Below are 24,799 nucleotides of genomic sequence, written 5' to 3' on the forward strand. Positions count from 1 at the left end.
TAGTGAATATCCTCACAGTAAACTTGGCATCTTGCTGGCTCTCTGGAGGATGCAAATTAGTATATTTAGCCATCCATGAGGCACTTGTCAAGTCAACCATATTGGTCCCTACATCCAGTAAATGACATGGTTCTCTCAAGTGCATGTGGGCTACCGGTTTGAGGTCACTACACTGGTTTTATCAAGCATTGTATGTGTAAGCAGAACTACCTACCAACTTTTACTTTGTGGAGATGTAGAAACTTATCCAGGGCCGAGAAGTTTAGATTAAACTGAATTTTATGTGTTCAAGAATGAACTTCGTACAATAAAGAACAAACTGTCAAAGGATATGAAGGACATCAAATGTGACAACCCATAAGCTGTATTCATGTGTGAATGGAATTGGACTGGACATCGATGTCATCAAATATGAACAACAAATTTTGAAGTTAGATGTTGAGGCCCTAAATGCACAAATGGCAGAGAGACTGGATTTGAATTACTTTAGATATCTATTTGATAAGCTTAATCTGAAGCATTGCTCATGTGACAAAATACTAAACAAAACAGGAACCCAGTTACTTAATTTCTGCTCAGCTTTTAACTTGTCTATAGATAATGGCCGGTGTGGTACTGACTCAAGAATTGGTGACTTTACTTTTATTGGTGCCTCTGGAGCAAGTGCCATTGACTATGTGTTGTCCTCTGGAGTGCTGATTTCACTCTGTCAACGCTTTGACATTGAAAGCAGGTCAGAGTCCAACCACCTTGCGCTTGTGTGTTGATTACAGTCATTGGACCAGCTGACCCTGAGTCTCATGAAGCACATGACCTTTGTGAATACCGTTATGTGTGGGATGTAAGCAAATGAGACTTATTCAGAAGCAACTTACTTTCTGACGATTGTTTGGGATTTTCAACTCCTTTTCAGAATTAATGCTTTCAGATATTGATAAAGCAGTCACAGTTTACTAATGCCATCTGTAATGCTGCAAACAGTATGAAACGAGCCAGTAATACTTTTCAGAAAACATTGCAGGTCTGGTTTGATAAAGAATGTGAATATTATAGCTGTGAAAGAAATAGGCTCTTGTCTGTCTTCAGGTCTCATAAGGATCCAGTTTCATTCCAGAGATACATACAGGCAAGAAATAAGTATACATCAGTGTTGAGAGATCAGAAGTTAAACCATAATGTTAGTTCTTGTGACACTTTGTTAATTTACAAAAAAGTAAAATGTTTTGGACTGTTTTCAAAAGACTTTCACAAGTTCATCAAGTTGACCCAATATATCCATAACACAGTGGTATAACTTTTTAAATATATTAAACACGAATGATGATTTAGTTCCGATGAAAGATTAGATCGACAAAGGTTTTGATGATATGACTCAGTTTATCCTTGATTCTCCAATTATGGAAGATGAAGTTGAAGATGCAGCTAAGGGTTTGAAATGTAAAAATCAGTAGGTATTGACAAGTTAATTGTGGAGTTCTTCTGCAGTTCCTTTGATTTGTTACTGCCTTATTTGGTAATATTATTCCATGCCATATTTGATTCTGCATACTTCCCAAAAGCATGGTTGGTGGGAATTATTGTTCCCTTGCATTAAAGGGGGATATTCATTCTCCTAATAATTTCTGAGGATTTACAATTTTAAGCATTTTTAGTAAATATATGTGTCCATTTTAAAGAGATATCTTACATTCATGACTAATGCCAATGATAAACTTGTGGAATCACAGACCATTTTTTTCAGGGATACCCGGACATTGACAATATATTTATTTTACAATTAGTGATTCAACAGTATTTATCAAAGAAAAGGGGAAAGGTTTATGCTCTATTTTTAGATTTTTCAAAAGCTTTTTATCTTGTCAATAGGTCGAAATTATGGATGGTCTTGATGAGGAAAGGGTTTTCTCCAAAAATGTACAAGCTATATACAATCAAGTATATTCATGTGTTAGTCTAATAATATGTATTCAGATATGTCTGACTGTTTATATTATTGTTTGCCAATGATGTCATTAAGATATCTGATCTTTGGTCCGTAGAAAGGAATATGCATTTTAGAAAAGAATATACATTCATATTGCAGTACCAGTTAATTAGGATGAGACTAAAGGGGTTGTTTTCAAGAACAGGGGTATTCCCTTGAGAGTGAGTTTAGATTTACGCCACAGTCTGCAATATTCCAGCTATACGGCGGTTCTCTTGAGAAATGAAAAATGGCATTATGGAGGGAAATGTCTCAAGTGTGAGCCATACTTATAGGTATTTGGGTATTAATTTTTTGGGATAAGCATACCCAAAGTGCAGTTTCTTAGGCTAGAAAAGCTGTGTTAGGCATATCATATCACATAGATTTAACCCAGTAGTATACACAATGGAGATATGAGACCAACCCCCATTATCAAGCCCTTTTTCCTCAATTTTGCTCCCATAGTCCCCATAAAAACAGATCAAATAATTTGATGTCTCACCAATATGAAGATGTATTAAAGGTAAATATTATTATTTATTAATCATGGATAAGATTTACAACAGCCCACAGGGATATTGGAAAGGGAAAGGAGTAATACAAAAAGCTAGCTGCAGTGGCTAACGTATCCGAAGATGCTGCTATAAGGATTGGTTAAAGAAACAAGCAATATGGCAAATATATTTACCAGCTCCACAATATATACCCAGGGGGAAGTTTGATATTTCAACGACTAATCAGGAACATCAGGCCGACCTCTTGTTTCTTCCACACAATAAGGTAAGACGTAAAACGCATAAATATCCTTTGTCCGTAGTGGATGTGGCTAAAGATTCAACTTCAGTGGCTAATGCACTGGCGCATATATACAAATGAAGTCCTTTGAAGTGGCCCAAAGAATTACATGTCGACCCTGGATGCGAGTTCATGGGATCTGTGTCGCAGCTGCTTGCAAAGCACAAGGTCAATGTCAGGCGCAGAATAGCGGGCACTCATCGTAGCCAAGCTATTGTCAAGAGATTTAATCGAGCATTGCTTGTTTGGATATCAGTATTATGTGGGCAGGAGATGGTAAAGCCCGTTAAAGGTCACATGCAACCAAAAAATCAAACATAATTAAAACACAATTATCACTTATTCATGACATATAATATACATTGCTGGTTATGAAAAAACATAAAAACAAAATTATATCGTTTCAATGCGTTTTGTTTATGGTGTATAGCCTGATAGGTGTTAAGTTCAAATTGCATGTGGTCAGTGATTGAAATTGTGTATTGAATATTGTCATTAGCAGACGGGCAGGCAGACACATAGGTGCCAATAAAACAGACTTTGAGTTTTGTCGGTGACAACGACATATCTATATCACAGTTAGTAATTCTGTCTACGCTAAATAATGACATTGCTTGTAAGTATCGAACTGAGAAAGTGACTCGGTAAGAAGAACGTTTGGTGAAATAGACAAATGAAATTATATAAACAGTTAAATCGGTAATCTACTGTAATAACATATAAAAAGATCGCACCTGTGAAATATCAACAAAACATTAGAAAAATAGCTCACACCAAAGCCTTCACCAAATATTCACCGGACAACCCGCTTCCAAGCTCTGCGAACCTATTTCACTGCACATGTGCTATGAGCGCAGCCCAGCTGTTGAAACTACTTCAATTCCCCCAAGCTCTGGGGGAAAGTTAATGAATCGTTTGAACTAAGATTTCGTGTGGTGTTTTTTCATCGAGTTATTTTTCAACTTTACAAGTTGAATTTGCATTTTTGATGATTTGTTTCCGTAAGTCCATACCGAAAAGGTATCAGAATCTGCAAAGTTGTGTTTTACGTTGCATGTGACCTTTAAATGATCGACAGAATGGGTGACACGTTTATCCCCAGTTGTGTCAGCATTAAATAACGAAGTGACAAGATTAATCAGTAAGAAACCATTTGATTTCATTTAAATGAAATCCGGAACTTCTGAATCATCTGCACCATGCGGGGGCAATGAGCAGAAACTTTCAGGTCGGGTCATCATAAGGTATTTATACCAGCCTGGTGAATTAGACTGAGAATGATGTCCGGTAATTTCAATCCCCGATACGGTGGAGTGAGGTTGTATTTCATTCAGCATAAACCAGAGTTTTTGCGAAGGGCTTACCGAATCTTATGGGATCTTCCCCAGTGGTTAATATCAGCATTCCATCAGACTCGTTTAGTTTGAGACAGGCTCCAATGGGTTTTAAAATTTCGTCATTCAACATACAAACAATAATATAATAACCGTCGGATATCGTGTGGCATATTCCTTTGATGAATAACCTGTTGTTGTCTTTATTGCTATTGATATTCGACCATTGCAGGTAATACATGATATCGCGGAAGCATTGCATGAAGCAGTTGAACGGATTCGCCATTCGTTAATGGATTCGAATAACCCCGGGATTGTGGTCTGATTTTGTCTTATTTGGTTAAAAATTCTTTAGCGGCGACGTACAATAGACCGGCCACGGCGACAACGAATGCCCACAAGTTTTGACTAAGTCACGTGACTGTTTTTGATAAGAATCCTAACAACCAGGAAATGATGCTACCAAGGATACCCAGAAGGGCTTCCAGGGCTCTCCAGGACAGTTTTGCTAGGGCTTCCCCAGGGATTTTAAATGTTGTTTTATCCATTCTTTCACACCGCCCTTGTCATTTGGTGCTCGACTCGTAGTGGTACCACCACCGCCCATAAGAGAAACGGTTAAAGTCAATATGATGAACCCCAGCACAGTTAAAATGCTAGCTATGGTGATTCCCTGTTCTCGGAATAACGTTTTAAGCATTTCGGCCAACATGGTGTCTTTGTTCAAAACTCACTCGACTGATTTGGGATTGAAGTGCTTCTCAGTTGGTGGAAGCCGCTTCTAATCAGGACAATATTTCATCTTGTAAGTTACGTAATCTTTCTTCGATGTGATGCCGGATGATCTTGTTCGAGTTTTGTTTTCTCGTAATCTATACGATTGTCGAGAGTGTTGTTTTTTTTAGTGATGTTATTCATGAGTGATCCGCGCATGGTTTGCATAACCTTCTCTAACCCTCGCAGTTCCCGAATGCCATAATTCAGCTCCGGTATTTCTAATCCACTATCGTTGATCGTGGACAACACGTCGTTGAGTCCATCCGACGCTTCTTGAGGCACATCTCTCAACTCGTCTTGATTTAATGCACTTGCTGTTACACGGCACTCGGTCCACACTGTTTGCATCTTTTTAGTGGTCTTCGTGGTAAGTTTGGATTTACTACTACAGCATTCTAGTTTTAATTCATCCAAACGAATTGGATGCAATGAGATCGATGGAAAATGTTGCTTTCAAACTTCTGTGGAATAGGCCCATATACAGCCTGAGAAGAATTCCAGCCAACAAACCTGATCTTGTCCTTTTTAATAAAGCCAATGAATTCATTTATATCATTGAATTTTCTGTCCCTTTTGACAGCAATGTGATTGGCAAGATTCAGGAAAAGCATACTAAATATGCGGACCTGCGGAAATGTGTGGCTTGCACCCTAAGTACACTGTCGTCAGACTCCCTATTGTTCTAGGTGCCCTTGGTTTGGTACTTCCTGATCTCTTGGCACAGATCTGGAGAGTGCCCGGGTTCTCCACTGGGAGCACAGCCCTTCTGTCACTTTGGGTCATGCAAAAGGCTGCAGTGTTGGGGAGTCTTCATATTCTCCGGAAAGTTTTTGGTGGGTTCGACTAGGCAGCGATTCCTGGGAGAAGTCCCATTTGCTGTCTGGGCTGCATGTAGAGAGGGTATGGGCCCTGAGCTGATGATGAGCCTTACCAGCCTGACTGTGCCAGGATCACCCGAACCCTCTCTGCTGCATTTTTATCTTAATCTGTAAAACATAATAATAATACTTCATTTATATAGCACCTAGTATCCATCTGACTAGTTGTTCACTGGATGCTGTAGTCAGAATCTGATTATTATTACCCCAGATAACCCAAGCTGCCCGTTAGGCACTAGAAAGTTATAGTCACATGACTTTATCCAACTGGGTACCCATTTTCTGCTGGGTGAACAGAGGCAATTTTGAACAAGATATTTTTATGGATTAAACTTCTTTTTAATTTCTCTCAGGACTTTTCGAGACCATTCCAGGTCCCTTCATCAGGTGAACTGGCAGTTAGGACTATGACATCATCACTATGACGTCATAACTGAGTTCTGACGTCACAATGCAAGTGACATCACAGTACACTAGGGAGAGTACTGTATAAGTGAGTTTGAAGAGTTAATTACATAATGATGAAAATTCATGCTAAATAATAGAGTTGAAAGTTGAATTGTCAATACACAACAACTGCTAATTACACAAAAGTTACTTGATAGCAGGCTTTCCAAAAAGAATAGTAGACTTGTTTTTCTTTTATCTAAAGTTCATCAAAAGTTAATCAAGAGGTCCCATGCACTTGGCAGGTATACACCTTGATCACGATTCATTGTTGGTTTATGTCTCCTTATCTCCACAGCCTCCTGGAGTTTTCTCCGACGCCAGTCGTTGTTATTTCTCGAAAGCACCCTGATGTCATTCCACATGATTACATGACTTGGCTTATTTGCCTTGTGCTCCGATATAGCTGACTTATCATTTTGTTTGCATACTGACGACTTGTGTTCAGCAACCCGGGTGTTAATGGGCCTGAGAGTCTCGCCAATATATTGATCGCCACAGCTGCATGGTATTTGGTATACACATCCTCTAGGGTTGGGGTTTCCATTGCTAGATCCTTTTCCATTTGCCTGGAGGAGTGTCTTAATTGTTGTACCGCGAGAGAAAGTTACATCAAAGCCCGCTTTGCTCTTGATTAGTTGGGCTATCTGATGGCTGACTGGTCCCACGTAGGGTATGGTGATCCTGATTGGGGATGGTTCAGGCTTGAGGTGCAGTTCTGATGATTCAAGCGTTTTGGTGATAGTCCTGGAGACAAGACGGGCTGGGTAGCCATTGAGGACAGTAAAGGTTCTCTTGAGGTAATCAATTTCACTGTTTAAATTATCTGGGTGACACATCGACTTGGCTCTTCTAGTGAGAGTAGCAATAATTGCTTGTTTGATCTGTGGGTGGTGACAGGAGTTGTAATTGATATACTGATCCGTGTGAGATGGCTTCCTGTACACAGAAGTGACGAGACCTTTGTCTGTAGATTGGAGGGCAACATCTACGAAAGGAAGTTGTCGGTTCTGCTCAGTCTCCATTGTGAACTTTATCCTCGGATGCTGGTTGTTGAGGTGCTGCAGTAGCTTTGCTGGATCATCTTGCTTGTCTATGGTTGTGAACGTATCATCTACTTTGCGATACCAGCACAAAGGTTGAAAGGGTGCTGTGGAGAGAGCAGATTCTTCAAAGGAGGTCATATATATTTCAGTGATAAGCGGTGACAATGGTGAGCCCATAGGTAGGCCATGTATCTGTCTATATATCTTGTCATTAAATGTGAAATAAGAGAAATCAAAACAGGTTGTAGCGAGGTTAATGATGCTATATATCGTGAGACTGGTATCAAGTTCTTTGATTCGAGTCTGGAGCTTGTTCCGGAGAATTTTCAGGGTTTCTTGCAAAGGGATGTTAGTGAAAAGGTCAACTACATCATAGCTGACCATGATACCGGAAAGTTGATCTTCTTTCAACTTGCTTATAAAGGCCGATGAATCGCTGATGAATGCCTTCCCTTCTTTACCTAAGGGTGCCAGGATATGATATTAAAACCGGTGAAATCGCTTGGCAGAGTTGCGTACCCTTGGAGTGCCAGAAATCAACCCTCACTCGCTTGCTCCCTCCCTCACTCCACTCACTCACTCCAATCCACTCCACTCCCCGCTCACTCACTCTGCTCCAAACATCAAAAAGTAATCATGCTTGTGATAGTTTACATAAACCGCCGTAACTAATAAAATGCGACACACGACAATGCGACAACGCGACAGTTTGATGAAATGTCGCGCTGTCGCGTGTCGCGCTTTGTTAAAATATTGACTATGGTATGTATTATAACGTATTGACTAAAACGCGACACGCGAGAATGCGACATTTGATGAAATGTTGCGTTGTCACGCGTCGCGCTCTGTTAAAATATTGAGTATAGTAAGTATTATAGCGTATTGACTAATCTGGCGACAGCGACAATCGCGACAACCACGACATTTTGATGAAATGTCGGCGTTGTCGCATTGTCGCGCGTCACGCTTTGTTAAAATATTCAGTATAGTATGTATTATACCGTATTGACTAAAATGCGACACGCGACAATGCGACATTTTGATGAAATATGCATTGTCGCATATACCTTTGCACCATAACACACCATAGGAACAATCATAGCATCAAATATAGTTGCAAGCAACGATGTAGGCTCCTTGGCTTTAGTTCTATCTAGCCTATTGTGTCTGTAATCACTCAAAACAGAAGAACCCTTTGTTCAAACAGCTATCTTAATTACCTCTAACAATCATGAAGAAGATATGTACCAAATGGTGATACTTTTCACATGCACCGAAGAACAGAAACTGATCAGTTAACGTTTGCGATACATACGGCTAACTTTCATTGTGTTCTCTAGAGAACCGATGAAGATAGCAACTAAAATGTGGAAAATATAATTTCACTTGTCCCTCTGTTGTTTTTGTAGATACATTACTGCAATCGGTAGTTACAATCGACACTAATAGCCCACTTGTACAGGTACATTTTGGTTGAAATCGGACGGTTGGTTTCAGAGCTACAGGTGTTTGAATTGTATTTGAGGGCTAGAAATCGCCCCAAACGCATCCAGAACACGTTTTTGACACGGGAGCGAATCGTTGAAATGCAGCCGGGGTCGCGGGGGTCATGTTCCTTTTAAGAAGTTCTTGAGAAGAAATAGTTCCCTCTTTAAAAGGCGGTATCTCAGTTGTTCTTCAGTCTACGGTAAAAACAATTAGTGTTCAGGAAGCACCAAGACTTCGTCTATCATCCTGGCACTTTTTGTGCAGAATTTGCACAATGGTTACTGGACATCAGTTAAACAAAAATAACTTCCGAACGGTACATTTTAGCGACTTGACCTGTCCAGGCAAAATTGTAGGCATTTTGATTACGCATCTGCTCAAGAACTTTGGCACTTACTAGATCCGTAGTTTTGCACATACAGTCAAATCCCGATGAGTCGAATGCCGGTGTCTCGAATATTACACATAACTCGAAGTACCTGTCGGTCCCGACCATTCCCTGTTATAATTGTCATCATTTGAATACCGGTTACTCGAATTCGACTCATAAATACACACGATGACTCGAGAAGAAAATTTGGTCCCATGAGATTCAAACAACAGCAATCTTGTATACATAAGCTGAAGTCAGTCAATGAGAAGTTGATTGGTGTAGCAAACTGATCCAATTAACAAACCAGCGCAGCTCACACCTTTCCGCCTTTGGCGGGGGGGTTCAAAAGGCAGATTAGTGATTTTACGGAAATCACTGTCTGTGCTAATCAGACTGGAACTGATAAGGTGCCCCTATTAGTGATAGGGAAATCATTAGGTAAACAAATGCTTAGGCGGAGGAATTAGGACTGGATCATCTTTTTTTCTACCTCATAGACATACCTATGTCTCGAATACATCGATAAGTCGAATCTATTACTTGGTCCCCAGAGATTCGACTCATCGGGATTTGACTGTACTTGCTTTTGAAATCGAAATTTTAAAATTATTTTGAATTATCTGCCCTTTGCTATTGGGCCTAGGGCATTGAGATTTTAATGGGGAATATCTACACCTCGATGGGCATCTAGGTGACCTTTCTCAAGCGATTCTGTCCACTGGTGTTCTTTGTAGGGCTGGTGCAAAATACGGCGGAATAATAAATAGTAATAATAATAAAAACATTAACGATTATAATAGGTCTCATGCTTTGCAGCAAGGAGCCCTAATAATCTGAATGATTACAATAGGTCTCCTGCCTAGAGGCAAGGAGCCCTAAATATCTTAAATAAATCTGGACATGGTATATTTCCAACTTTCTTTTAATATCTGTACAATGTCATAATAGCCTTTTCAATCTCTACACCAAGAGTAGTTAGTGCTTTAGTCCAAATAAGTCTAGGTGTTAACATAATACCCAGATTTCTATAAAAAGACACAATTTCTAGATACAAACCATACAATTTCAATTTTTTTTAAATATCAATAGTGAACTGGCTAACAAATTCAGAGCACTGTCATTCTCCAAAATTCTAAGTAAAATCACTGTTGAACTATGTTTGTATGCACAGCCCTAAAGTATAATAAAGTAATGCAAAAAGACTCCATTGCAGAATTTAATCAAACTGGTTAACTGCTGAATAATTGCTGATATCAAATTATATGATTATTAACATGTATCAGATCTATTCTAATATCACCAGGGTTATCATGCTCAAAATGATCAATATACATGTATACCAAATGTATACACTGATACTGGCTTCAAGCCATAAAAACTACAGTACTCAGGACAAGTTTCATTGGTAAAACTCACATATAGCAGAATGTACATCTGTCTTAAAAGTTAAACTTCAAATATATGTACTTTCAAGGCAATGTATGTATTTTTATGGTAGTGTATTAGCATACTGATCATACTGTGTACTTTTATATATTCATTTTAGTAAAATAGTGTGCCAAATTCATTGTATTCAGCAGTATAATTGTGTGTGTTTTTATGCACAGATCATTTGATTCCCTATGTTTATTTTGATCATAAACATTTCTGAATAATATTGGTACAACCTTTTCATGTTGTTTTGCAAAACCGATTCAGAAAACATTCTTGGAAAAAAAAGTGTGTACATGGATGGATCCGTTTAATTTTATTACAAATTATATGTACCAAAGTAACTCAAGATAAGGAATATATTTTTCTGTATTATGTTACTGAGAGCCGACAATTTTACAAACACACCCGCAGTTAAAAAACAATGGTTTGAACTTTATCAATTATTTCCTCATAATACATTAGAAAAGAATTAGATAATAAATGGCTTTTTCAGCGTCGAAGCATTAGGGCAGCACACCCTGGGAACCAGGCTGAGCCGTTTTCTGTTTCTGAGTCATTAAAACATCCACGGAAACTGTCGATGTTTATCGAAGAGCGGTCAAACAGTGATTCGAACCCCTGTGGTTATAATACATACTATAGTCAATATTTTAACAAAGCGCGACACGCGACAATGCGACAACACGACATTTTGATGAAATGTCGGCGTTGTCGCATTATCGCGTCGTTGCGTTTTAGTCAATCAATACGTTATAAAACATACTATACTCAATATTTTAACAAAGCGCGACACGCGACAATGCGACAAAATGTCGCGTTTTCTCATGTCACGTTTGAGTCAAATACGTTATAATACATACTATACTCAATATTTTAACAAAGCGCGATGTGCGACAATGCGACATTTCATCAAAATGTCACATTGTCGCATTGTTGCGTGTCGCATTTTAGTCAAATACGTTATAAAACATACTATACTCAATATGTCGTTCCAGTGTCTACATGACCTAACGCCTCAGTACCTCTCTGAACTCATCTCAGTGTACACACCCCCACGACAGCTGAGATCACACCAACAGTTCCTCCTAACAACACCCCGTCAATCTCAAGAACTATGGTCACAGATCATTCAGCTATGCTGCTCCTTCACTGTGGAACAGTCTTCCCATAACCATCAAAACAGCAAAATCTCTTGACTTATTCAAATCTTCATTGAAGACCAATCTTTTCAGGAAATATTACGAATGACTGACTTGTACAATTGCTGCAGATTTTTAGCTTTACACACGGGGTGCCATGAGCATACACTAGTGTGTGGAAACGGCGCCATACAAGTGGACATTATTATTATTAATATTTTAACAAAGCACGACATGCGACAATGCGACAACGCGACATTTCATCAAAATGTCGCGTTGTCGCATTGTCATGTGTCCCATTTTATTAGTTACCACGGAATTTCAAAACTATTACAAGGGTGATTATGTTTAGATGTTTTTAAAGGGCTAAGATACCCGGGGATTGAACTATGAGTAATAATAAATGTGGCCGTGAAGTCTGTGGGTTAAAAGTTCTTGGTTAATGGAATGGATGTATTGAAACTGGCCATTTCGCTGGGTATAGTATCGTATGAGAAAATAATCGATATATTGTGAATCATGACATGTGCAGGATTAATAATATAGGATTCAAACAGAATTGAAAAACAGACATCACAACACATTATTGTAATGAAATACCTTGCTAATTTACCAAGTTCCCTAAACCTTGAGTGAATGAGTGAGTGAGTGAGTGAAGAGTGGAGTGGAGAGGAGAGGAGCGGAGACGAGTGGAGCGTTTAGGAGCAGGGTGGAGAAGAGCGGAGCGGGGCGGAGCGGAGTGCAGTGGAGAGGCGCGGAGCGAGAGGAGTGAGTAAGGGAGGGAGGGTTGGTTTTTGGCACTCCAAGGGTACACAACTCTGCCAAGCAATTTCATCGTTTCTAATATCATAATAATAACAGTCCATTTGTATGATGTTTTCCCAAGAAGAATATCACGTTCAAAGCCGACATAAACTGTCTTTGAGGTGCTGATTGGTTAAGTGATATTACCATCTCATTCTACCTGGTATCCATCCACTGCTGGCTGAACAGAGGCAGATGTCGGACAAATTCATCAGCGTCGGACAGGACTGTACCAAGAAACTCTGTCAGGAGCCGAACTATGTCGAACATAGTGACCCATTCGAGGATTTCACCTGATGTTTATGCCGATGTGGCCTGAATTCTAACAATATTTCATTTTTTTCACAACCTGTCAGCTTGATATGGGTGAAATGTTCAAAGTGATGAATGTGTATGGTCCTGGGATTCGAACCTGTGATCATAGTTATCTAGTGTGACTAAGAGACACAACCCTGCATAGCAAATTGCCTCGCCTTGAATGACAGGGCCACCGTGTGCTGTCATTACAATGAATAGTAGCGCTAATAATTTGTCTGGCTGCTAAAACACACTTGATTGGCTAAACACATTTACAATATATAAAATAATAAGGCAACAATGAAAGATTTCCATTAAGTTCAAGAAAAGCAGCCTCCATTGCCATTACAAGCACTACTTCATTGTAAAAACCATTGGAGGTAACAAAAGACCAGTGAAGTCTGAAATAGAGTATAACATTTTCTGCGCATGCATAGACTAATTGACTTAGTACACATGCGCGCCGGTAATAGAAAAGGGTGACAACACAACAATGCGACATGTATTTTGTCGCATTGTCGCGTTTCAGTCATATGTTATAATACATATACTCAATATTTTAACAAAGCGCGACAATGCGACAACGCGACATTTCATCAAAATGTCGCATTGTCGCGTGTCGAGTTCTAGTAAATGTTTAGGCGGTTTTTACACATTTTACATAGGGCAACAATACGACATATTTTGACCTTGAAAATTGTCGCTATGTCACGTGTCGCCCTTTGGAGGAATAAAAAAAAAAAAATTATTCAAAAAGCGACAATGCGACAAATGGGCGAAATGTCGCGTTGTCCCATGTCGTGTTTTGGTTTATTTTGCCTCATTTTGCTTGTATTTGAGAGGGGACAACGCGACAGTGCGACAACGCGACAATGTCCCTTCCAGGATTCCATATATTTCCACAGCAATCACCGATATCAAAATCTCTGAGGAAGAGTTTCGGTTGGTGATGTCGGAAATCGCAAAATACCACCGAATGAAAGAAGAGATTCGAACCAAGACTCGGCAAAGTTTCCATCAGTGATGTTAGCCGAGTGAAGCAACTGCAAACTAAGAACTGGGGTGCTACGGAATAGTTTAATGTGGGCTGTATGAGGAAATGACAATTTACATGCATCGTGACGTCGGTTACCACGGGGGCAGACGATACTGATACTGTCACGAAGAAACAAAAAAAACCTACAAAAGTAGCCGCCGAAAAAAAAAAGGCAGGTTAGCTAGGCATCATAATAAACCGATCCGACCATGGATCCCGTACACCATGGTAGCCACTTTCACGGGTATCGCCGCGGCTGCATGGGTATATAAAACGAAGAAGCAAAATGAAAAGACAATGGTGGTGGTCGAACCATCGACAAAACAATCAGAGGTAAACCTGCACGTTATGTAATAAACAAGTCTACTGACGGAAAAGCGTTCGCGTATCACTCCTTTGTGGTCACTGGCTTAGCCATCAGCAGTGCGCGATTAAGGAAAATTATCATCAAACAAGCCACTCCCAAACACAATTTCGTGGGCATGCTGGTGGGCATGCTGGTCCTGGATTTGGGACTAGCGATGGCCACCAAAGATACGCTCATCAAGCGAGTCATCATTCCGGAAAACATATTTAAGTAATAAGCGTTATAAAATATATAATGGCCATGACTACTTTGATGGTCGGCGGGGCTGTAGTCAACGCCCTTGCCTTTTCAGGTAGTAATTACCTTTTTTCTACATTACGAACATCCAATGCAGCCGAAATAGAAACGGAACGGAAGCGTCATGATTTAGCCGTGGAGAAATTACAAGCCACACAAACCGACTCCGCTAAAAAAATGAATGCAAAGAATGGATTTTATTCACGACCAAGTCCAATGAGAACGTTTATGGACTTAAACGATGCCATGCACGACTATTTTGTTACAGGAAAACAATTGGAACCCCTATGTTTGAGCCCAACCTATCGCAATATTACGCACTTTCCCTGAGTCAGATCTTCATTGTGTTAGGCCTCGCCACTACAGTCTTAATCGCCAAATAATAAGACTAACTAAAATCTAGGTGCATACAGATAAGCAATTAGACTGATGTATATCTAGGTGCATACATAACAAAGATGAGACCCACTCCGTATGTTTGCAATTACGTTGGAAAAGCCGAGACCTGTGGCAAAGAAATACACGACGGAGTACTGCGGAATACACATGATTTCTATCAGAAAGGGATTCGTAAACAACACGTGTTCGGTATACGGTATTGGAGTGAAATGCCATTATGTTTTGTGCAAAGCCCACTGAGCGGACGTGGTTCGAGGTCAACTTATTTACGACAAGAAGAAAGATTATCTCAACAAACGTAACCGACTACTCAGAATAAAAATTTGAAGAAAAACAATGTTTCTGAAAAAGAAAAGCGAGGACTGGATCCGCGTACAGCCGTGATGGCTTGATTTTTAGCCCAGCACTTTAAACCGCTCGCCCACCGAGCACTCGGTTTTCACCTGTGGATTATAGCAAATCAGTCAGACATTTGACTTCGCAGGTGGATATAGCGAATCAGTTAGACATTTGACTCCTCAAGGTAACAATATTCATAGCTTTAAGAACTCTTCAGTATACAGCGAAGTTGTCACAGCTGACATGCCATTTCATGTGTTAGACGCCTACGCTCGCACGCAAGTCTTTGAGGATCAGTTTATTCTACCTATATATCCAACAAAATATGACTTAAACATATATCAAACCATGGTACGCGATTAATCCAAACTAAATGAATAATTTCATTGTCGCCAAACTTCTTAAAAAAATGGAAGACAATTATGAATTTAGTTCTTCTTAAAGCTTCAAGTACAAAATACGCTACAAGCATTACCCCAACCTGCTTCCCTCAAAAAGCCCGGAAACATACGGGCACTTCCTCAACGTGATGATTTGTTGTGAAATAGGCATAGGTATGGGTGCTTATTCCTACCAATGCCCTAAAAACCTTTCACCATCTACACATTTGAAATTCACATCCACGAAATGAGATATCTTCATCGGCTTTAAATCATACTCACCGAAACGTTAATCGTACTCCTACATCAACTTCTGAAAGATACCAACATCTGTGTAGGTATTTATTCCTGTATTTTCATGTATGATATATAATCCTGACGCATCAAACATCGATGTTTGATGAAACCATATCGTTTAGCGTGAATATTGTTTTGTTCCGACTGCTAAAATTCACTACGCTTCCATAAGTAGGTCCTGATCTTTTATACCAGACACGAATTCGCGAACCTGCAAGTGTTAATAATATTCATATAAACTGACGTCTCAAAAGAAACTTTACCCCAGTTACGTAAGCCACATACGTTAGACGCATTTAGTATAAGTCGTATTGGAAAAGATCAAAAACGCATTGAAACCAACATTTAAAATGACAGTCATATATCAGCAGATATCGGCATGATAATTGCCCGAATTGGGAGGGGTTACCAAAACACGTTTCGGCTTAATGGGTAATAGGCACACATCTATCATTCGCTCAAGTTCAATGACACGACATATTTTAGCGTGTAAAGGGTCAATTGTTATCATGCTGATAACGGACACCACGTGGCAGCTATGGTAGAAATGGTATGTCAGTTGGTAAGACAAGCACAGTAACACCCCACCCCATCCCCACCCCCACCCTCACACCTCACACTCCTATATCATACGACACGACTCCTGAACGCAAAATTCCACCGCTCGTTCTCATCTTCGGGGTAAAGGCCCTGTCTTCCATCAGCTCTGGAGCAGACTAAACAGACTTTCATCAGTAAAGACGGCTCTCTGGCAGTCACGTCGCTGTCAACGATGTGTTGTCCGGTGCCCACCTCAATCTCTGACGATGATGTTGTGCTGTCAGTAACTGTCCACTATAAGTCCTATATCCCCTCTGTAGGTCCTCACTTTATTTGAGCCTGAGTCGCCCAGCCATTGTCTATCGACTAGCCATATACCCAGCGGCATGGGTCACTACTGACGTCATTGTCGGAAGTCGGCAGAAATAGAAACGTTCTGTGGACGTGTATCATTTTCAGCATAGAACATTGTTGTGATGGGACGATGTGTTTTGCATTGATTTAGTTTGAACCAGATATTTGCAGTTTCTTTGCAAAGTGGCAAACTTTCTTTTTCGGTCGTAAGTGTATTTGTATAAGAAAGGAGTGTAATGGGCCCACAAAAATACATACTCGGATTATGCAAACCTCGACCACTTTCAACGTAGATGAGGATGTGTCGTATTTGTCGTTGTTGACGTGGCAGATAGCCATGGTGATCAATACACCACATTATTCCAATACAAACTCACCCAACGTATCTATAATTACTGGCCACTTAGATGTGGGATGCACTCCAGGAGATTTATTCAAAACTATTTGCCATCATAATGACAAACCACGATGCAAATAAATGGGGACTTCACTCGGCATGCTCAGTTCTTCTTCAAAAAAGCTATAAAATGCATAAAAATCAATCAGGTATTTATTTAAAACTACAAGGGACCTAATGGCTGCATGCTTTGCTTGAGCAAATAGAATTTGTAGACATTGTTCTAGAGCAGTAATGTGTAAAATATGTTCAAATATTTAGGAATGAATCTCACACATGATAAATATAAAGAAGCAGGATACTTCATAAGTGATCATTCTCAACGATCGTCAGTCTCGTCTTCCAATGTCAGTAAATATGACTGATGATTATATTACGTTTATGACATGATAGAATATATGTTGATATACCCAAAAAGACAGACAATGTACAACCTAATGTAAACATAAGAATTGCCAAAGAGGCAATTTTCTAGAAAAAGTATAAACTTCGACGTAGAGAATACTTGCACCATATGTACACGAGAAGCCAAAATATATTTAAATTTAAATTTAATAATCAACTATAGTTTGGCATGAAATGCATGTGGACCCGGTTTTTTGTAAATATCTCTTCATCCAATGACCCAATCGATCTCAAACTGTGTAAGTCGATGTTTTGTCAGACAACCTAATCACATTGTAAATCACCGATTTTATGCATTTGCATTAAAGAATCTGTCTATGTAACTGTCAACAAAATAAACAGCAGAACGCAGAATGCTTGCAGAGGGAGGGAGCCAATGACCTGTAACAGCGGCAGTGTTGGGTCATAAAGGTCAACGTTCGTCAATATATATATATTGTGTGTGTGTGCGTGCGTGCGTGTGTGTTAATGCTTTAGAATGTGTACGTGTATTTGTACGTATATACTCATGTTTAGTTACTGTATGTTACTTTGTGTATGTCTATGTATGAATGTGGCTGTGCACATGTACAGAGCACGTGTACGTAGTAATAGTGAATAATTCAGTGATATTCAATATAGGCCCTGAATGTCATGGCCGATTGGTGGTGTATACGGTACAGTGACGTTGATATATATTATCAATTTAATAGGATGGGATTGATGGTTTTACAACCTGTCTGTGATCCTGTATACTCGGCAGGAAGGATACTCATCACGTCGTCCAGTTGGTTAAGATTTCTTCAATTTCTTGTAGCTTTTAGATGTTCCTGAGTCTACGCTCACAAAGGCTGAGCACACGAATGTCATTAATGTTGTAGATATGAAAGCAAACCAGAAACCGCATTTACCTGAGCGTTGCGTTGAACTATCTCTTCACAATGCCAAGGAAAGTGTTTCGTTCAGTCCGTGAAGGCAAACAAAGTTCTTAAACTTAAACACGATTACCAGGACACTTGGTTGAGCCATATTACTTGAATGAACCATTTGTAGGAACTTTTGCTTTTACTGTTAACGTATACCCTGTGGAAGTCGTACATGTGCCAATACTAACATCAGATGTGTCTGTACTTTAAACGATGAACTCATATCATATGAATATATAGTTTTTATAGCAAATTGAAATGGTTTGAAAGAAAACCTTCAAGTGATTGTCTTAAAACATGTTAAATAGCCATACAAAGAAGATCTTACACACAAAAACGTCGTTTGTGATTTCATTGTTTTCTAGAAGAAAAAAAACCAATTGCCTTGGTTACACAATCAGCGCCCATGCATATCGAAATCTCGGCTATTGTCAGAAGACTAGGTAACATCGCAGTAGCATCGCAGTGGAGTGGCGTACAGATGTACCCTTTGTTTGCAACGCATTAATTTACATGATAATGAATTGATTTCCCCTTACTCACGGTGTATTACAGACGGGAAATAGTTTATTGTGACAAACTAAAGTAAAACTGGTGACGGAAATACCCCAGAACCATGCCAATATCCTCTTCAAAAAGCAGTTCATTTCGATATATTTTGACAGCAGTCGTCATTAAGACAAGTCCTGTGTTTAAATCCCGTTAAATATATCGTGGTTGTTGTGTACGCATCCCAAAATGGGTTTGTGAACGTTTGTCACAAGAGATTTAAAACGATCCATGGATAGTGCATGCAGAAACAGTTTTCCACGGAATACACGCGCCATGTGTAGGAACCATGAGTAGTGACTATAAAAGGCCAAACCAAATTCTTCATTTCATTATGAAATTTACGACGTAAACGGGGGCGGTGGGGTAGCCTAGTGGTTAAAGCGTTCGCTCGTCACGCCGAAGACCCGGGTACGATTCCCCACATGGGTATAATGTGTGAAGCCCATTTCTGGTGTCCCCCGAAGTGATATTGCTGGAATATTGCTCACTACGACGTAAACAAAGATATAATATGCCAAGATTGAGTACTACTAAACTACAATAAAGCCACTAAACGTTTGGAAGCAGGGGAGTCCAAGTCTGCTGTTGCAAGACACTTCAACGTCCACTAAAAGCACCATATCTCGATTATATTTTACATGGGTTTAAACATTCAACAGATAGATAGATATTTTGAATTCTATACACCATACATAAGAAACCATCAAGAAAACGCCGCGTTACCTCATCGACTGTTAAAGAAAATGGGTCTGCAAACAGGCTGCATCAGCCCATATAAATTCTTCTCCAAAATATATTTTACACGGCGACATGGGTTTAAACATTCAACCGATAGATAGATATTTTGAATTCTATACACCATACATAAGAAACCATCAAGAAAACGCCGCGTTACCTCATCGACTGTTAAAGAAAATGGGTCTGCACACAGGCTGCATCAGCCCATATAAATTCTCTTCTCCAAAATATATTTTACACGGGTACATGGGTTTAAACATTCAACCGATAGATAGATATTTTGAATTCTATACACCATACATAAGAAACCATCAAGTAAAACGCCGCGTTACCTCATCGACTGTTAAAGAAAATGGGTCTGCAAACAGGCTGCATCAGCCCATATAAATTCTTCTCCAAAAATATATTTTACACGGGTACATGGGTTTAAACATTCAACCGATAGATAGATATTTTTGAATTCTATACACCATACATAAGAAACCATCAAGAAAAACGCCGCGTTACCTAATCGACTGTTAAAGAAAATGGGTCTGCAAACAGGGCTGCATCAGCCCATATAAATTCTTTTCTCCAAAATATATTTTTACACGGGTACATGGGTTTCTTAAACATTCAACCGATAGATAGATATTTTGAATTCTATACACCATACATAAGAAACCATCAAGAAAACGCCGCGTTACCTCATCGACTGTTAAAGAAAATGGGTCTGCAAACAGGCTGCATCAGCCCATATAAATTCTTCTCCGAAATATATTTTACACGGGTACATGGGTTCAAACATTCAACCGATAGATAGATATTTTGAATTCTATACACCATACATAAGAAACCATCAAGAAAACGTCGCGTTACCTCATCGACTGTTAAAAAAAATGGAAATGAGTTTGGATTTTGCTAAAGTGAATTCACGTCTAAATCGAATCTCTCCGATAAATAAAGAAACTAGATATGTCATATAATGAATACCTACCTTCGACTAGTGGTACATGCACCAAAACCAGCAGCGTAACCAGATAACCCACCGCGGTGAGAGCCATCATCTGGTGAGGAACCATGCCTGTAACTGTTATCATCCAGATAAACAACATCCTGGTAACTTTGTTTCCTCCTCTCGCGATCAATGTGTGTGGTATATGAATTATTGACGGGCACGTCAACAGTAAGGCCGGTGCTTCAAGAACCTTTGTACGGAGGTAAATCCTGAAGGTCTCTGTGGTACGGTGTTCCGTATGTATGTATTACAGAAACATGACGTACGTCTATACAATGTAGTAGACACGTGGGCATTAATTGCGCACCACCTGTAAACAAGGCCAAGATATACATTTTGCTCCAAGTCAAGGGTGTAGCTACCACTATAAAAAAAGCCCAGGCTTACACATGATTTTTGCTAAAAAGGTTGGGCAAGCCCTCAATACTATCTAAATATAAAGCTTTGCAACCTATCTGGCTTACACGAAAAAGAATGGCTTGCTACGCGCCTGCAAATGTGATAATATCCCACCAAACGCGTGCTTCACACAATACATGTATTTCAAAAGCTGTCAATTGGTCCCTGTCACGAAGGCGCCAAGCACATTGGGGTATAAATTTTATAATGGTGGTACGTCCAATACAGTTTTTTAAATTGATTTATTGGACTACGGTTCCAAAAGTTGCAGTAATTCGATGCATGAATTGACGCAAGAACTCCAAAAGGAACGACAGATGATTCATATGCTGTGAATTCGACGCTTGATTGACAACATAAGGATAAGACTGGCAGATGTTATACGTGCGAAGGGTGACTACACCAGTGGCTCATGTGGTCACCAATGGTGGCTCATACAATCAGATTGGTAGCGTTGTCATGGTAACCATACTTTCCGGCATTGTTGATAATCACTTTTTTGTTTAATCCTCTCAGATTGTTAGTAAATTCTACCATTTTAATATGATAAACCATGATAAACCATGTAGCGTGTTCGTACTTATATAAAGTGAGTTGTGCTTGATGACTGCTCACGTGTATATTTAGAGCTCCGGAGTACTGCAGTGTCACATTCGCTATTAATACGTTTGACTAGGAAACATAACAAACCCAACCAGAGGTTCAGACTAACTTGTGACAATTTACAATTCAGTCATCGTTGTGGACAACGTTAAGTCCTGAACATAAGAAGAGATCGTGCAGCTGCATCCCAGCTTCAGTCACTGGTGTCTTGGAATAAGTGTATTTCATTTTTAAAACACGTTAATGGTGCTGATGAACCTACTAAGAGGTCGAACAGGGGTCGAAATCATGATCACAGATTTCTGGCGGACCCAAAGGGCAGAACTCTGCAGACATGGTGGAGGAATTGAAACCAATGGTTAGCGATGAATGGTTAGACTTATTAGTTATTACGCCGCATAGTCACAGTGTTTTAAATTATCAATAAAGATATATATCAATCTGAAAGATTGTTTCAACAATACTCTTGAAGATACGGGTTAGGATTCATCTTCAGCAACCCATGCTTGTCGTAAGAGGCGACAAACGGGATCGGGTGGTCGGGCTCTTTAACTTCACTCGTTATCGATCGTATTGACGCTCATGATGCGAGACACTGGGCCTGACTCAATATTTACTGACCGCTGTCATGTGGCAAGAATATTGCTGAGTGTAGCGTTAAATAACAAAATAAAACTTGTTAATTAGTAGCGTTGGTCTTTTATAACTTTTCTCAAATCATTTATGACGCCAATACAGGATGGCACAAACATCGAGTTAGACTACCTCCCCAACTAGTTCAGGAGGAGAATCTCAAAAGGGGCCTAGAAATAGGATTTCGTAGCCTCCCCAGTACTGATTTTGTTTGACACTATTTTCAGTTAGTATGATGTCTTGGCCTCATGAAAAAGCCTGTAATACTCTTAGATTGTGGTATCAGGTTTTTTTACAGGCCATTATATGTGGTGGGGGTCTGCGAGCATTTTCGTCACATTTGGTTTGCTGCCCGACGACACCTCAAAGTTTATCATTAATAGTTTTTTGACTATCAATCTGATCACTTACATTTTGACTTCTATGTACTGCTAAAGGATGTAGAAATTATTTGACATAATTTTGTTTTGAAAAAAAAATCAAAATGGCCGCCATTTTGTTTTGTCGTGTTTTGCCTTCTCAGCACTTAAATTTACATACAAATGAACACCGAATGTTTCCATTTACATCCAAAGTTGATACTTTTGATGTTTTTTGACACTTGTTTCTCCTAGAGTGAAGTCTTGGGCACACAACAAGTCATTTTGTATGGTCATATCGTAGTAAGTTAATGTTTTACAGCTTATTCTTTGAGACAGGGGTATTTTACCGATTCTCCGACTTTTCATGGAAATGTGTGAGGGTGATTTATTTAATGGCAGTTAACATATTTTTGTTACTAACACAAGTTGTTTTTGTTTTCTCTTTACTTCTTGAGTGACGGCATATTATTAGGAATTTTTATATATTACCCAGAATTAAAAATGGCCGCCATTGTAGTTTAACTACATATACTTAGTGGAGGACTAAATTTGTACTGATATGAAATCCAAACAACTCATTTGGTGTCTAATGTTTAATACAGTATAGGAATAGAGCTAAATTTCAATGATATGGTCAATCAAAGCTTCACACTCCTAAAATATTTGATGAAATAACATTATCCAGAAGTGTTTGAAAAACTATGCTTCATGGCCGATAACTACGTCTAAGGTTTGGTTGTAGGTATTCAAATTGTTCTATCAGATAACTCTTAATCACATTTGATACATCCATAAGCTTGCAATTAACACTCATTTTCATTTTCTTTCATTTCATATGTTACTTCATGTCAGAATCGGACCTGTAAAATTGATCTTCAATAACCCATGCTTGTCGTAAGAGGCGACTAAGGGGATCTGGTTGTCAGGCTCGCCGACTGGGTTGACACATGTCATCGTATCCAAATTGCGCAGATTGATGTTCATGCTGTTGATCCCTGGATTGTCTGGTCCAGACACGATTATTTACAGACTGCCGCCATATAGCTGGAATATTACCGAGTGCGTAAAACTAAACTCACTCACTCACTCATGTCAGAATCGGAGTCATCTACTGGCAACAAGTCAAAGGTGTTTGGGCAACAATCATCTGCCATACAAAAAGACATGCCTCTGTACACACTATATCATTCTTTCTGCTGGCATGCATACCTTTTGCATTTACACAATGTCAGTTCAACCAATCCACGGGGAGCAGGATCTCTCGACATCAGAATAGGGATAAGCTGACCATCACAAATGCTCCAACCATGGTCAACTGGTGAAGGAATGTTCATGATTGGTTGCAGAGACTGTTTCCAAACATGGACTTGGTAGTTTACTCGTTCAATGTGATGTTTTAGACTGTTGGATGTTGGTGGGAGGTTTTTATTCAATATCTTGTGTCATCTACAGACATCACTGGATTATTTGGTACATACATAGAACTCACAATCTGGCCACAAGATGTAATGAGTGTTTCTTGAATATCCAACTTGTCATCCATTTGTTGCGTGAAGCTTCTCATCCCTGGGCTTTACAGCCTTTTTGGGAATCAATGTAGAAAAGGTTTTCAGGTTCAGTCGATGTAAAGGTGACCACAAGTTTGTCCTGGAAGAGTTCAATCGACTACTTATGAAGTTATCCCTTTGCTCTGCCCCAATCTGTTTAACATGCAAGAGGCTGTGAATCATATCCTTTGGGACAACAACTCCACTTTCAATGTTCACAAGATGCAGACATCATTCTATTGGAAAATTGAATGGATTTGTAATCAACCTTGATGTGAACACGGACATTTCTAGTGTTCATTTTACAATGGCTCATTCAGATGGAACATTAAGAAAGAACATCAAAAGCGGTTTGTTAAATGAACTTTAAAAGGAAGTTTTTGGTCCTTCGCTGCTTATACTAGCAGAAGAGAGAATGTTGCCAGTTCATATAGTTGATGGAATGGCAAAATTGCAAATGTTCAGAAAGGGAACTGCTTCCACATTTGGAGACTTGGCTGATATGCATTGGGACAACTTCACTTCAATTCTGAA

At 39.4% G+C, this 24,799-nt stretch overlaps 1 long non-coding RNA gene across 1 annotated transcript; it reads right to left on the bottom strand.

Annotated features, from left to right (window-relative positions):
• Positions 1-2,596: 2,596 nt before the first annotated feature.
• Positions 2,597-20,807, bottom strand: LOC124282579. The gene is made up of 3 exons (XR_006900195.1): positions 20,697-20,807; positions 14,884-14,886; positions 2,597-2,607 (listed from the first exon to the last, which is right to left on the bottom strand). It is a non-coding gene; the product is annotated as an uncharacterized LOC124282579 (long non-coding RNA).
• Positions 20,808-24,799: the final 3,992 nt, after the last annotated feature.

This window comes from Haliotis rubra, unplaced genomic scaffold (assembly GCF_003918875.1).
Source record: "Haliotis rubra isolate DU_JTF1 unplaced genomic scaffold, ASM391887v1 Scf30, whole genome shotgun sequence".
In the NCBI taxonomy this organism is placed as follows: Eukaryota; Metazoa; Mollusca; class Gastropoda; order Lepetellida; family Haliotidae; genus Haliotis; species Haliotis rubra.